This window comes from Myotis brandtii, unplaced genomic scaffold (assembly GCF_000412655.1).
Source record: "Myotis brandtii unplaced genomic scaffold, ASM41265v1 scaffold263, whole genome shotgun sequence".
NCBI lineage: Eukaryota > Metazoa > Chordata > Mammalia > Chiroptera > Vespertilionidae > Myotis > Myotis brandtii.
The window spans coordinates 772,086-788,418 of NW_005360011.1; the positions used below are offsets into that span (position 1 = coordinate 772,086).

Here is a 16,333-nt window from a genome sequence, read left to right on the forward strand (position 1 = left end):
AATACCATGTATTTTTAATTTGTAAGCTGACAAAGTAATTTTTGGATTTTACTCCAGCAGTCTAAAATAATTCCTCAAGAAATACATATATAAACATTATCTCCACAATATCAGTATCGAGTGGGAATCAGTAAGAGTTTGGTCCTTAAGAGCAGATATTTTTATTTCTTCTCCTGAAGAAAACGAAGTTGACAATTTGCCTCAGTAATTAAGTTGGAAAATTTCCCTTGTATCAATAGCAACCAGAAGTTTTTTCCTTTACTAATTTGTGAATGAACTAGTTTAGGCAAAGATGCTTGTGCAGGCTGAATGAGGCCCGTTCACATGCAGTGGCTGGGTTTTCCAGCTCTGCCCTTCCCCCACCCATCTCTGACCTTCCCTCCAGACCACAGATGTCTTAGTGACACCTGAATCCCCGTTCCCCTCTGCTTTCTTCAAAGTGGGACATCATTTTGGATCTTCATTCAAACTGCAAATACAACATTTGCATCCATTGTTAAAGTTCACAGATATCTGAATTTTAATGGCACTAACTCATTTGTAGGATGAACGTCTGTTCTTCTAATCAAAGATATAGTGGCAATGTTGAGCTGAGGGAACCTAAATATGAGATGGGCTCTTCACTGAAATATACGGGTTGCTTGGGGGGCGGGGGGTGTATAGAGGTGGGAACTATGTCCTAGAAAAAGAGAAAATGCCTGGGTGCCCTCTTCTCTCTCCTTTCTGTCCAGTATGCCGGGACTTGGTGAGCATGGCTCGGAGGGCACCTGTGTCCAGCCCCTCAGATTCAGGATTCGGCTCCTGGGCTCTGGCAGCTTTGGGGAGGAGCGAGGTGGACAGGACAACTTCCTTCTACAAGTTCGGGCAGAGCGGCGGATGCCCCCGACTCGGAGGCCGGCTGGAGCACTGGGAGCTTCGGGGTGAGAGACAAGAAAACTCTAGAGTCTTCCAGTCCTCCAGATTACCCTGGGCCCCACTGAGTGTGTCTTCTGGGCCCTCCAACGGTCAGCTTTACAGCTTTCGGCGTTGTATTTGTCTACACTGACAATCATTTTGTGTCATCTGCCACCCTCCCCTCTCTCATGTGTGGGGAGTGGAGGTAAAAGGAAAGTTAGGTAGCACAATTATGAAGAATGTGTGCTTTTGGTCAGAAAGTCCTGGGCTTGCCTGCCACCCCCCTTTTCCCGTGTGACGCTGGGCCATCACGGAGCCCACTCCTGTCTGTGAAACAGGGAAAACAGCGGCTACCTCCATGTCATTGGGAATTAGCTGGAACCTTGCATGCTAAGTGCCTGGTGCATAGAAAGCACACACTTGTAACAGATGCCATCAGTAACATAATCATAAGAATTCCATTTCCATGATAACATAAAGCAGTAAAAAACCCATTCCTTTATTTAATTATATATTCTGACATCGTAAAGTAGAATGTTATTAAAAACATTTAAACCACCATGTGATTACAAGAAAAGAACTGGACATCACTAGGGGATCAAACATTGGCAATATCGCCGGCCAGCATGGCCCAGTGGGTTGAGCCTCTTCCTGTGCACTGAGAGGTCACCGGTTCTATTCCCGATCAGGGCACATGCCCAGGTTGTGTGCTTGATCCCCAGTAGGGGGCCTGCGGGAGGCAGCCAATTGATGTTTCTCTCTCATGGATGTTTCTATCTCTCCTTCTTTCTTACACTCCCTAAAAAAATCAGTAAAAACATATTAAAATATATTGTATTTAAAAAACTTGGTGATATATTGAATTTGTGAAATCACTAGAGAATACTAAAGAAGTAGGTGGTACTGGAGTACAAGACAGGTTGACCCATGCAGACAATCTAATTCCGAATTTGTCAGTTTCAGCATTATGATCTATAATAACTCATGTTTTCTAAGCAACTGATATTTATTGTACCTCCTGCCTTTTTTTCTACCCCATAAAAAGTAAAAGTTACTGCTGAAGAAATGTTCATTGGGAAGGGAACAAAAGGGAAAAAAACCAAGGGTCTGAATGAATCACCAATTGGATAAAGCAGTTACATTCACAGATACAGTGGCCCATGGTTAGGGAGAATCCATTATTCATGGGTTATTTTTTGGGAACAAAGTTTTAGCAGTGTAATTTTCCCTAATAACCGCCCAAATGAACTATTGTGCCATTTTTTTCCTCCTTAAAAATCATAATGCAAAAGGCAAGCATAGAAGGGACAGGTAAAGGTGAAGTCACACTTCAACTAACATTTTGTTTTAAAAGTTAAAAAGAACAGAGGTTTCTGTAGCTTATTTGAAAAGCTAGAACTCTCAGCTCTCTGCCAGCAGCCACAGCTGAAACTGACAAGGTCTGACATCTCCCCCTGCTTTTCCTGCTCCCATTTTCTGTGAAAATACTGTGGACACTGGATCAGGAAAGACAGTGGGGCCTTAAAATAATCACTCTTTCAAATGGTCCCATGTTAATTTCCATAGGAAACAAAAGTGAGAGCTGTAGCCGGCAGCAAGCAACTGTCTTGTTAGAAACCTCCCTTGTCGATTCAGCTGTGGCCTTTGGCTGAAATCAGAAAGTGGCATTTTTCAAAAGGCCCGTTGGCTTCGGAGTCTATGGAGTTTTCACTTTGGAAAGCCATAAAAACGAATGAAAAAAGGTGAAAATTACTTCCAACACCAAGTTTTCATATACCTTAGGATACTATTTCTCATGCAAAGAACTTTTCATTCCTCTGCCTGGTAGTTGCTGTATGAGAACTGGAACCCGTTTTATAAAAGCGAAAGGATACATCAAAAACGGAAACTGCACGCGTTGGAAGGTTCAGTTGCGGATCCGGGGTGTGTGCTGCCTTCCCTGGAAACCGTATCCTGTGGCATTGCTTCCATAAACATTTCATGTGGGAGGCAGTCCGTTTCCAGCGGAACGGCGTCCTCGGTCCCTTCACATTCTGCAAATGCAACCAAGTCACACACGCTGGCAGACTTCCCGGGAGAAAGGTAGAGGCGATTCTAAAGAACCATAGCCGGCCCTGGGATTTAAATATTTAAATGGTTTTTAAGAATAAGGGTGTCCCCAAAAATGTACACACACTTTCACAGCTGAGAGCTCAATTTTGAAATCTGTTTTAATAAACACCGCCTTTATAATTATTCAAAGTGTAGGTGTGTTTGGGGGCCACCTTATATATCCACTTGGGGAAGAATGTTATCCCAAACTTGTCATTTAGACAGGGCTTCTGGTACTAATTCTGATACAAGTTTAAAATAAAGAAGCCTCAAAATCATCATTCTCAAAGGGTTTCATTGGGGAGAAAGTCTTTTTAAAAAAACACCCACTGCTGTGGATTATTGTAAAGTGGTATAGTAATTCTATTTTTGATACAAGTTTTATCAAAACTCTCTGAGGTTTACAAAAGGTCACACAAATAACTCTGAGCCACGTGTCCTGGCTTCTCTGCCCGGAGCAGGCGCCCATCCCACGCTCCCTTAAGAGGGGGGAACGGCCCAATCAATCACCGTTAGAGGGAGAGAGACTAGAAAAACATAAGGAGGGAGAGAGTCACCGCGCATATTCACACCATGTCAGCTGCGGGGAGTCCCGCACACGCGGCCGAAACCAGGGAAATGTGTCGCAGGCAGGTGAGCAGGAGCCTGGAAGCCCTGAGCCGCCCTCGCTCGCCCAGGTCTCTGCGCAGCCGCTGGCGCTGGCGCCACCGTAACAGGTGTGACTGCTGGTGTCTAAGTTTGACATAAAAGCATTTCATAATTTTCACATTTAACCTTTGTTTTAAATTTTTAATATTTATACCAAAAAATACTGTTCTTTATCCTATTTCTCGCTCCTATCACCTGGGGGCATTCGTGTTCACACATCTTGCTTTTTTAAAAAAACCAAAGACCAGGCCATGTTTTTGTACACATTTACATATTTCTCCATTCGATTGAAAAATTTCAGATAATTTTTTAAAATATTCAAGGCTCAATGTTGGAAACAAATTAAATGACAGGGTTGGCTGTGAGAATGATCGTGCAAATTGTAAGTTGCAGACGAAAGGAGCAGACCGCGCAGAGGGAACAGGTCTCTGCTAAAACCCGCCAGGGGCCTGGGTGCCTTTAAACCTTTAAAGTGCGGGGAGCATCTGCGTGTTTGGGGAATGCAATGACGGAAACCCTGCTCAGCTGCCTCTTCTTTCCTCGGGGCTCAGGAATGCCTCTGCCACGGGCTTTTCATGGGGCATCCAATAGGAGTGTCCACTAGTAATCATTTGATCCCACTACAATTAGACACCCCCTCGCCAGTGTCTGCCTCCCTCGCCTGCTCTCCCTCTGAATTATGGCTAATAAAATGGAAGTGCTAACAGAGGATTAAAAAGACAACAAACCCTCCTCTTCCCAACATTAAAAATTACAAATAGTAACTGCAATGTAAGAAAAACAGACAGAGAGTGGGCCCAAGTAAATAATGGGGTACAGAGGGGAGAACAGCCCCTCCCTCCTTCTCCTACCATCAATAACTCCACACCTGACCAAACAGAGGATACTGCCCACTGGAACAAAACGGCGTAAATACCCACGTTTTTGTTAAACAACTCATTTTAGAAATGAAATCATTAAGCTACATCTCCACGGGCTCTTCAGGAGAGCTGTCTGAGAAAAATAATGGATTGTCTGCAAACTTTTATCTTAGCTATTGCCTCTAGAGCTGTGGTATTTAATTATTAAACCGTGGTATTAATGACACATGCAATCTTGGAAAGGAGACTACTTTTATCATTGCACATGGAAGCAAAAATGTAATACACTGACTGTACTGTACACACATTACGAATGCATTTGCATCCACCTTCCAATAGAAGCACCCCAGCTCCCCCCTCCCCTCCTGTACAGCTGCTCAATCTGCAAGAGTGTGCAGAAGTAATTTATCTGAAATGGCCACTATTGTTCTTGATTCTGACTTGATTCCAAAAAAGCCAAATAATAGAAACCATTTTAAACATCAATCTCGTGCACCTGTTGTGCTGCATTATGAGCCCCTGTGATTCCATTTACGTCACATCTCTGACAGGCTCTGACACGCCGTGCTGCTTGCACAACAACACTTCAGGATGCCAGGGACCGATGTCATCTTCGTTTATTGACAAAATGCAATGGCACGGGCTCCTGAATGAGAACTGGGAAGGAAACAGGAGCAAACCGACCTGCCTGCCAGCCAGAATAGGGAAGTAGATTTAAAGTAGCTCCACAGCCCAGAAGGACTCCATAAAACACCAGGATATTAATAATGTTAGTGATTTTGTTACTTAGGCAAAACCAGGGAACCTTGGCAGTCCCATTCCCCCTGGCCCCTGTGCTGGCGTGAAACGGGCGCTGAGGATCTGAGCAGCTTGTCCTGCTCTGCTGTCTGTGTGGGCTGGCTTCTTTCTGATCAACCCAAGAAGGCACGTGATTCCACCTGAGCTGCTTTTCCACCCTGAAGCATCATCCTAATTTGCATTTCAATTTATGACTTCAACATTTTCATTTACTTCTTTAGTAGCTTCTTACCTTAGCTTCTTTTAGTTTTTTGTTTTTTTTTTGCTCTGGATGGTGTTGCTCAGTGGTTGGAGCAATGGGCAGAACACTGAAAGGTCTCAGGTTTGATTCCTGGTCAAGAGCACGTACCTGGGTTGGAAGTTCGATCCCTGGTCAAATTGGGGCATGTGTAGGAGTCAACCGATTGATTTATCTCTCTCATATCTATGTTTCTCCCTCTCTCTTCCCTTTTTCCCTCTCTTCCACTCTAAAAGTCGATGGAAAGAATATCCTTGGGTGAGAATTTTTAAAAAATTGACTACATAAACATATTTAATATACATACAATTCTTTTAGCAAGCCAGAATTGTTTGTGAGACTGTTCATTAAAATGATTTCCGTCCAGCTGGTGTGGCATGGTGGTTGAATATCGACCTGTAAACCAGCAGGTCGTGGTTCAATTCCCGTTCAGGGCACATGCCTGGGTTTTGGGCTCAATACCACTGGGGTGCGTGTGGAAGGCAGCCAATCAATGATTCTCTCTCTCTACCTTTCTCTCTGAAATCAATAAAAAAAATGATTTCCAAATTTTAAATTAGCTCTCTTTTTTTTAAAAAAAATATACATATTATTGATCAGTGAGAGAGAATCATTGATAAGCTGTCTCCTGCATGCCCCCTACTGGGGATTGAGCCCACAACCCAGGTATGTGCCCTTGACCAGAATCGAATCCTGGACCCTTCAGTCCTCAGGCCAATGCACTATCCCCTGAGCCAAACCAGCCAGGGCAAATTAGCTTCTCTTTTTAATGACATCACAATTATACTAAGACTTGCAATGACCAAAAACATGTTGGTTGGAATACTTCATGGGTAAGGGGATGGGCCATGAGGTTTGCACAGCACCGACAGATGCATGGATTTTGAAGTTATGAAGCACCATAGCTTGTCCTTCTTGTTTGTAACTAGGTCGTTCCATGCTGAGTGGAGTCATGCAAATGCTCATGACACCCAGAGATCTACGGCCACCTTTCCTGATGTCAAATTACCATAATGTCAGGATTTTATGGCACTAAGATTTATCGTATCCATGTGAGGTGAAAGTGTCAAGAAGTTTGGTGTCCTTCCTGGTGGCATTAACAAATCATATACAGTGGCTCCTTCCAAAAACCTAAAGAAAATGAGAATTGTCTGACTCACAGAATTGTAGCACGAAAAGGGACTTCTGAGGTCAAACTTGGCTCTGTCCTTGTGTAGGAATCACTCCTTCACTCAACATTTCTGACAGATCATGGTTTGGGTCCTGTGTGAACTCACCACTGAAAGACAAACTCTGCTTAATAAAGCCGCCTGCTCTACTGTAAGCAGCCCCGATGGCTAGGTAGCTTCCCTTTTCATTGAGCTGGTCGCTGGGCCTTTCCAAGCAGAACTAGATGACACGGAGAAAAGTCAATGCCAGCCAAGGCCTCCTTGCCAGCTGTGGAGCCTGTGCCATCACACAGGACTCCCTGCCGGCTTGATGCTCCGCTGTCATTGTCCTGAAATTCCCCATCATTTCCAACAAGCTCCACTGTCCCATTCTGCACTGGGCCCCAGACTGTGCAGTTGATCCTGAGGCCACGTGTGATTTAAGATGGGGAACTGGTAAGAGCTCTTATGCGGCATGATCTGTTGGGGGTGTCTGCGGTTATTTTATTTTGCCTTATCTTGTCAGCAGAATTACATAGTATTTTCTGGTCTTATTTGCAAACCAATTCGTGGATTTTTTCTGTTTCCTGTGCTTTCTCCCTCACACCTGCCCTTATGCCATTTAATTCAATGGGCTGCCAGGGTGGGGTCGGAAGACAAAATTGACTAAGGCAGTCTCTGAACTTTAGCATTAATAAGCTTCTCTGCTTTGACATATTAACTAAAATTCTCCCTTGTCAATCAGAGTAGAAGCACATGTATTGGCTAAGTGAATCCCGGTTTAAGCTAACAAGTAGCTTAAAGTGGGAAGACTTGATCTGAATGCTGATTTATGCTTCTCACAGACTCTGTGCTTTGGAAATGACACCTGCCTTGAATGCCATCCTTTCCTCCTCTGACCTGCCTGCCTCCAGGGTTGCAGCCAAGCTTGACGGAAAGTGCTGGAATGCTGAGTAAGCCCGGGACTTCACTGAACACGGGGCTTCTCAGGGGCTAGTCTAAGCTTTGTCTCTCTCACCCTATCCTGCTTCAGAGACTGCAGAGAAATATCCTGGACCCCATTGGACAGACACGCTCACACTGCACAGGCCTTGTGTTGTTTTCCTGTTTTGCCTGCTGCTCTCCACATACTTCATATTATCTCACAGTCACGAGAAGGAAAATTATGCAAAATGCTCCCGAAAGAGCAAAACTACTGGACTTTTTAAAGTAGTGGGACTTGAGCATGAGTATATGGGAAAGTGATTTAAAGCATTAGCTGTTAAAGTGGGGGAAATGAGAGAAAAAAGAAGGAGGAGGAGGGTGAGGAGGAGGAAAAGGAGGAGGAAAAGGAGGAAGAGGAGGAGGAGAGGAAGAAAGGGGAGGCAGAGGAGGAGAAAGACAATCCTACCGCAGCCAGGACTTGGTCTAGTGTAGAAGTGAATGACTGGGAGAAGCCAGAACTCCAAGAGATGGACTGGAACATAAATTATCTACAAAATATAGAATCTAAACACTCTGCCAGCCAACAAAACAAAGAGTGTTGGTGCATCTCTAATGTCAAGAACTCATAATTTTTATGTGAAATGAATATTCCAGTCTCATTTGAAAGCTTACTTCAGCAAGTGTAATGCAGAACATTAAGTGGTCATGATCTGCTAGATCTATTATTATGACCAAGATGATTATTGTATGTGAATATTATTGATGTATAGCTTCAACTCCATTTTTCTTCTACCAGTTGGTTAAGTGAAACTAAGTTATATTTAAACTAAATTAGTAATAAAAACTGAACATTTTTAAAAGGTAAAATAAAAGTATAGTCACATGTGAAGTATTATTGTCTCAAAAGTAAATTGCAATGTTTGAGTCTAGGAACAGAGTCATCCCTTCAATTGAACCCCAGAAGTGAGCACTGGGATATTTTCATACTGTGTCTACTCAGCTGTCAAGGTAGATTTGAGTGACTATAAAATATTCCTAGACATGTTGCTTTTTATGTAGTGAAAACATTTTTTGTATTTATTTCAGATTAATAATATTGCTCAGATTTCATATTTTGACTATAAGATACTATAACTGGTAATTTGGGGAGGCTAGAATCTTGACCAGAACCAATCACTTTCTTGAAAGCAAATCACTTGCTTTCTTATCTAGAGAATTTAGTTTGTCAACTATCAACCTTTCTTGTCAGCTTGGTCAAGAATGAAAAAAAGAGAAAGAAAATGGACATGGTGCTTTTGTACTTCCTCTCAAATTTGGTCTCTTTCTTTGGCTTTTCAGGTGAAAACTGCGCTGTAGGCTGTGGCCCTCCTGAGGGTGGCCACAGTCACAGCACAGCTCTCTGGGGACTGCACAGCCTACTGGTTGGCACACATTGCCAATTGCTGTGAACCTTGAGCTCAAAACTAAGACCCAGGTTACCCCCAGGAACCATTCCTATTAAATGGTGCCACATGAATCTGTTTGAAGCACCAAGTCGAAGCAATAGTGTCTGAACTCTGAACATAGATTTCCTTGTCTACAATAACACATTTCTGGAGAAATTTTTTGTCATAAGAGAGAAAAAGATATTTTTTTTCCTGAAAAATGTTCATTTCATGTGTGAAACCCATAGGTAGGAGTGAGATATTTTTATTGACTGACTTAAACTTCAGTAATTTTGTAATCGAGTAAAACATTGAACTCATAAGAACAATTTACCGTGAGGAAGAAATGGAAAACAAAAACAGCCCACATTTATGTAAGATACAATTTTAATATATTAACTCTTTCCCTTCTTGTGCACACACTTAGAAGAGAACTTTAAACCCTGCATTATGCTTATTGTCTCCTGCCCCAAATTTCCTTCTCTGAAGACCAAGGGTTACTTTGACAAGCACTGGCTATCAGAAGGTAAGAAGACTGGGGTCTGTTGGATTCTACTTGGCTGAGGAGACTAGTTTTCCTGAACCCAGACTTTCAGTGTACAAGCTCTGCCCTCCTTCCCCTGACACAGCCCTCCTCTGCCTCCCCTGCAGTGGTGAGAGGTACCAGGCCTGGGCGCCTGATCTTCATCCTCACAGCTCTAACTCCCACTGTTCATTCAGCTCAGAAAATTTACATAAAGGTGTATATTAGGTTATGCCTCACTTCTTTGTGAGTATCGGTATGTTTATTTAAACCAAAAGAGAGAGATTCTGAGAAAGACTAATCTAACACCACATGAATATAACATTCTTTCTTATTTTATTATGATTGACAGAATCCCTATCAGAGTACGAGGTAATATTACATTAAAATTAGAAGAAATAACTACATCTTCTCTAACATATTAATATCCAGAAATGTTCCCATTAAGTAAAAAACCCTTTTCTGAAATTGAATTCCAGGTACCACAATGGGCTCTCAGGGAACAAAAAGAAATACTCGTTTTTCTCATGTAATTGCTGCTATCCACTCTTATAGGACCCGAGAATATGGCGGATTGCTTACCAATTGCTAATAGGATTTGTTCTCACTCAACTTCTTGCTCTCCTTCTTTTCCATTCCCCCCTCTCCTTGCTTCCAAGAAAGAGAGGACATATCCACCCACAAATGACAGCAGCGTTACTTAAATGCCACTCTCTGGTCGCTGCAGTTTTTACTTTGCTGGAAAGCAGAGTGCTACACAGATCCTGTGTCCGGGAGTCTCAGAAAGATGTCATGTTGGGAAGGTCTTTGTTGCCAACACAAGCTGCCTTTTGGGGATTTCTGTCGAAGTGTTAGGAAGATTGTTCCAGATGAAATGCAGGATAAATATTTTAAAATCATCCCCCCGTCACTTGGGCATGTCGGGTCTGTGTGGGACAGACGGGTAAGTTTCTTTCTTCCCTTCTCTCCCCAGGTCATGGGGGAGTGGGAGCCTATAAAGCCAGCCAAGGTGAACTCCCTCATTCCACACACCAGGCGGTTCATTCACCACGGGGTGTTCCTGATAGCGCTCTGTCCACTCTAATTTTAAACATCTAAGCAATGGGAGTCCCACCACGTCCCTTGGAAGATTACCCTACCGGCTAATGGACCTCAAAGTTAAGAAGATTTTCAATTGGTAATTAGTAATCAACCTAAATTTCCCTTTTCTTAATTTCATTCCATTACTCCAAGCACTATCCCCTTGTTCCACCTAGTTCTTCACTCTCATTAGTGTTTACACTCTCCAAATACTTATTGATAGCTGGGAAAAAAACAACAAAAAACAAAAGTACCACAAAACTCTTAGTCCACAGGTAGTTACTGCTTTGAAAAATATTTCAGTTCCCACATATACTATTCTTTTTTAAGTACTTTTAATATTAAAAGAGTCAAATATTTTTTAATAAAAAGAATCTATAAGTGAAAAGCACAGCAGACTATAATGGACTAGATGGGAATACATACATACTTAATGTGGGCGGGTGATAATGGTATAGCTAAATTCACCTTCTTTCACCCTTTATACAGACACAGAACAAACCATTATAACAATTGGATGAAGTCTTTTCCCCCAAAGTTGTCTATTTCTATACTGGTCCTTTTATAGTATCCTTTTATATTATGGACTTAAAGAGTGTTTTCCTAGTTTATAAAAATATTCACTGTTAATATACTATCTACCAACAGTCATTAGTTTAATAAAACCATTGACATTAGTTCCAATAATTTGTGTTACTGTATAATTACATAAAACATTACAAGATGTTAGTTAGGTGAAAACCAACCCTTAATTTATGTCTCATACATAACACTAATTGTTCTTTTTTATATTGAGACCATTTCATCAATTTGATTTACTGGTATAGTTAAAAGAGCCGTGCGTTAGTAGCAAATCTTTAGAATAATATATGCTTTTAAAATTGAGTTTTTTATCTATTTTTCACCAGTGTTCCAAAACTCCTTTCCTGGTCTCTGTTCAGGAAATAATTAGATCCCCATTGTATCTAGATCCTTAGAGTAGTGGCTTGGTTCTGCCTCTGCTCTTGAATGCTGTCATACTTCTTGATTCTTTTGACTTTTATCTTGAAATTGAAGCTAGTTTTCTTCTTGCATTCATGATACCTCATACATGTTTTACATGAATATACAAGCCCATGGAGCAGAAGGAGTACTGCATAACTGTCATAAAATTATTCTAAGGACCGTACCCTGGAACACTTAATCCTAGAAGATGGTATCCTCATGCTATAAAGCACTGGTATTTCTGAATACATCTAGTGCCTTTCTGGAACACTTCTGGCTGACATCATGAACATTCGCCACCATTCCTGAATGCAACAGCCTCTCCATTCCAGTATGTGGACACCAGCTCAGGAGAGGTGAGTCTTTGTGGTCTCCAACTTTCTTCTTCACTCTGTGTGGTTGACCGTCCAGGAAGTTGCACTGATTTCTAAGAACTTTTTGTTCACATATTTGTTGGCAGCATATAAAATTCTTTTAAGTTGAAAAACACACACACAGAAATGAACTCTAGAAAACTTAGTCAGAAGGAGGGGATTGATTGAGGTAACACTGTGGCATTTCCAGGCACTAAAGCTAAGGAGTTGACCAATCAGTTCTGCAGAAGGAGAAAGAAGACCGCCTGCTTCTAGGTCTGCTGGGAAGAGTTAAAATGCATGTGTCTTCTGCCATGTTGATGTTCATGTCACTCAGTTCCAACAACTCCCAGCAAGTGGGCTCACTGTTTCCATTCTTAAATTACTGGGAGGGAGAACCTAGCTTTATTTGTGCCCCTGTTGAGATTGGCCCCTGAACTAGGCCAGGCTTGGATTCAAGATTATTTTCAGTGCATCTGGAGACCCATCCTTAGGCACCAAAGATCCCTCTTAAAGATAGAGAAATTGTTATGAGAGATCCATGCATAAGAGAGGTTGAATCCTCTGCAGTTAAAATTATGTGGCAAAGCAGGTATTGAAGAAGATTAATTTGACATATGGCAGCCAATGCTACTCCCACATTTTTCTGAGGTTGGCATATGAAGTCTTTAACATGTCTTTGGGTCATGAATGAAAGTCTAGGATCTTTCAAATATAGCGATTGCAAGACATCAGTCACAATACAACTTGTATATAAAAAAATATATAATTTACTTTCTTCATTTGGTTGCAGCTTATCTTGTCTTCTTCTCAAGCCCTCAATCAGTAGTGAGTGAGCATAAGGGAGATAAATTACTTATATGTTCAATCAAGTTTGAAGCTGTCAGGCCTGATCATTTAAGCCATCTTCCTCAGTTGGTAGTCATTCTTCCATTTGGATAAAATGACCTATCTCTTATGTATTTACCCCCATCCCTGCTTCTTCCCCTAAGATGACAGTCTAGTTTGTGGGGAAAGGTGGGTGTGATTTAAGAGTCCTACTTGCCTTGGGAATAAAGTAGGAATTCTCAGATTCATATGTTAACTTTGCATTATTTTCTGGACCTCCTCTCCTTGCTGAGTCCATTGTCTGGTCTCTAGATGCCTGCTCATGTTCCTGGAAGCAGTGTGGAGATGAACTCATAATTCCTTATTTTGTCTTGGGCAAAATGATAGGGGAAAAGCACAAAACAGCTCAGGTAGGCAGGGCCTCACATCGGCTCTCTCCATCTGCAGAACCCAAGTCCCCATCACAGGCTCAGTCCATCTCAACGGCCAGTGGTTCATTTCCAAGCCTGCTACAGGATTTTGCTGCCCTGTGACAACAGCAAACACCCCCTGAGTAACAAGAGTAGCCAGGGAAGTTCAACCACAGGGTCTCCTGCTGCCTGATCATGAGATAAGAACAATGGCCATTTGATGTGGGCTTTGTAAAAAACATGTCAATTCTTCAATGTTTTGAGGGCCAGCATTGAATGGAGAATATCTAGTGCTGTACCTTTAACACTCAAGTCGTTTTTGTGTTTGTTTGCTTTTTTCTTTTTCTGGACATTACAATTTGCTGGACACTGTCATGAGATAAAAATATTGAGTTCTAAGATTATTTCCATGTCTGTGAAAGCCACAGTGTACAGAGTTCCTCTGACCACACAACTTTTGATTTCAGAGGTCAAATAGAAGTCTTCTCTTCATCAGGAAAATTTGATTTCAAATTGTTCAAGGGTTAACCTTATTTGTGTCTCTTCCCTAGTCTGCTACACCATGGGCATTTTCCAGGGTTACCTAAATCCTAACAGAAAAATCAAAATGTTCCTAGTTCTTAATGTAGTTTTTGGATCTAGAATGTCCTTTAATATTATCACATACATCTAAGAGCAGAGTATTTTTTTCAGATGAAGACTGGTGTAGGAAATAGCCTTTCTATTAAATGTAACTATAGTTATTAAAATAATGTAAGCAGTTTTATATCGGTCCAGTGTGCTGTTTTGAGGAAAAACTGCAGAGATGTGGTCAGTAGCACCTCACCAGAGCCCAATGTCTGCATTCTGACTTGCATTATTTTCACTGTTCCTGGTTTTTTATTACCACGCTTACAGAAATGTCTGTAAATACAATATAAACTTCCCATATAAATTTGTGTTTTTTTAAAAATCCCCACTTCTTTAGAAAATGTGCGTTCTTTATAACCAAGAAGTAGTTACAGAGTGTAAATAGATTGAAACTCTTTTCTTATTTTCATACTGACATGTTCAGGGAATGTTATGATTTTTCTTCCTTTGCCCCTTGTGACTCTGCTCTGGCTAGATCTTCGTAGAACTCCTGGGTCCTTAACATTTGGGGCTTCTATTTAGACCTGTTTGAGCATGTCACGGAGTTATTTCTTTAGACAAATGCACATGTGCTTTGGTGGATTGGTACACCTACAAAGACTGTGGGTCCCAGTTGGCTTGCCAATCTCTTTGCTTCCTTCACATGTGATGACCATGAGGAGGTTGAGAAAGGCTCTAGCTGGTGAGAGGGCCTCCTGATCTCTTCTCTAGTGCACAACCACAGTCTTTCATGCTCTCAAAAAACATTTCTTGTGTATCCACTGTTTTCTAAGAGCTGAGGGGGTCAACAGAAAGCAGAAATCTCTTCTTTGGCCACAATTTACATTGGACTCCAGTTAGTGTTGTTTATTTCTCTTCCTTATAGAGCAGGGGTGGGGAGGTCCAGCCCCTGGGCCATGTAAGGCCCACAAAATCATTGGGTCTGGCCCTGCCAAGGCAACCACAGGCAGGACTCAAAATTCAATAAACCTAGGAGTTTTTTTCAAAGCAGCATGAACTTATATTAAGTAAATTATATTAAACAAATGATCTTATAAATATCCAAATGGCCCTTGGCAGAAAAAAGATTCCCTAACCCTAATGAGGAGGGATCCAGATAATGCAGTATGGGAGGTCACATTATAGTCATCCCAAACATCAGCAAATAAAATATGTATAACTAAATTCACATGCCAAGAGCCACTGTTACATTCATTATAGTCAATATTTCCACCAAATTATTGTACTATGGTGTTTAAGGAACACATGAGCTAAAACATGGAGGTCAGCAGGCACAGCAGACATCAAAAGACAGGGATGAATAGACCTTTGCCAAAGCCAACATTTATGCTGCATTGAGGTCATCTCCCCAAACCACATGATAGCTTAAATCATACTATAATAATTTGCTTCTTGCAAGTGGAGTCCTAGGTAATTTAATGGATCAATACAAGTATCACATGTTTTAATGCTAACCTTTGGTGTATATTACATGATGTGATAAACCAAACATAGTGTAGAATTTTTTCTGCTATCTGTATTTATTGTTTTTGTCCTTAATATAAGCTTTGTGCCATTTTAAAATAGCATTTTGTATATATATTATATGCACAGACACACTGTAAGTCCTCACTTAACATCATCTAGGTTCTGTGACTTTAAGCAAGATGATATATAACAATTTTCTTATAGGCTAATTGATATAAATGAGAGTTAGTTCCCAGGGCATCTCATCAACATTATAGAAAAACAATGTTGAATAAAACCAAGTTATTCTAGGACCTGCTGTATTTATCTACTGTAAATCTATCTATATTTTTATGGAAAAATAAATATTCCATCAGTACCTTGTTTTTAACAATTGTAGTTTTAAAAAGCCTATGTAAAAAGAGCAGATTTTGCCTTTTAAAACATTCATGTAGTTATCAAATAAGTCCCCATAATGCTAATAAGTAGCCCCTATAAGAACATTTAAAAATTAAACAAAAAAATGGATTTGGTCTTTTTAATATCCTCAACTAACAGTTGTAAAATAAGCAAGTGCTCCTGTCAGTGAGGCCAGAGTGAAAGGACTTGGTGCGGGTGATCCTAGAAGTTACACATGTGCCAACCCAAACCCTGCCAGCCTGCCCAGCGTGGCCATTTCCCGTTTCTTCCGAGAGGCTGTGCCAACTTCGCCAAACAACATGCAGTGCTGTTTCCAGGCGACTTTTTCACCGAAGTCTTCTTTACCGAACTCTGTCATTGTTCCGTGAACTGTTGTGCGTGTGAAGTGAGGGGCTCTCAATCAAACACTAAAGCTTCTGATGAGTCTCCTCTCCCCCATCTCTTGGCTAACGAGTGCAAAACAGTGAACGTAAAGATTTTGTGGTTGAGGGAAATCTGCCTTGTAATGGCAAAGGCCTCCCTCTGTTGCAGAACTGGCATCAAACAGGACCCCCGGAGGCCCACTCAGCACCAAGCAGTGGGGTGGCCACACCATTATAGACTTATAATAGTTATTTTCTGACACTCAACAAAT

At 41.3% G+C, this 16,333-nt stretch overlaps 1 long non-coding RNA gene across 1 annotated transcript in view; it reads left to right on the forward strand.

Moving 5' to 3' along the window:
* The first annotated feature begins 11,896 nt into the window (after positions 1-11,896).
* LOC106726413 overlaps positions 11,897-16,333 on the forward strand; it is a 32,331-nt gene continuing 27,894 nt past the window's right edge. The window contains exon 1 of the long non-coding RNA XR_001362485.1: positions 11,897-11,972. This is a non-coding gene — a long non-coding RNA (uncharacterized LOC106726413). The remainder of the gene's footprint in view (positions 11,973-16,333) is intronic.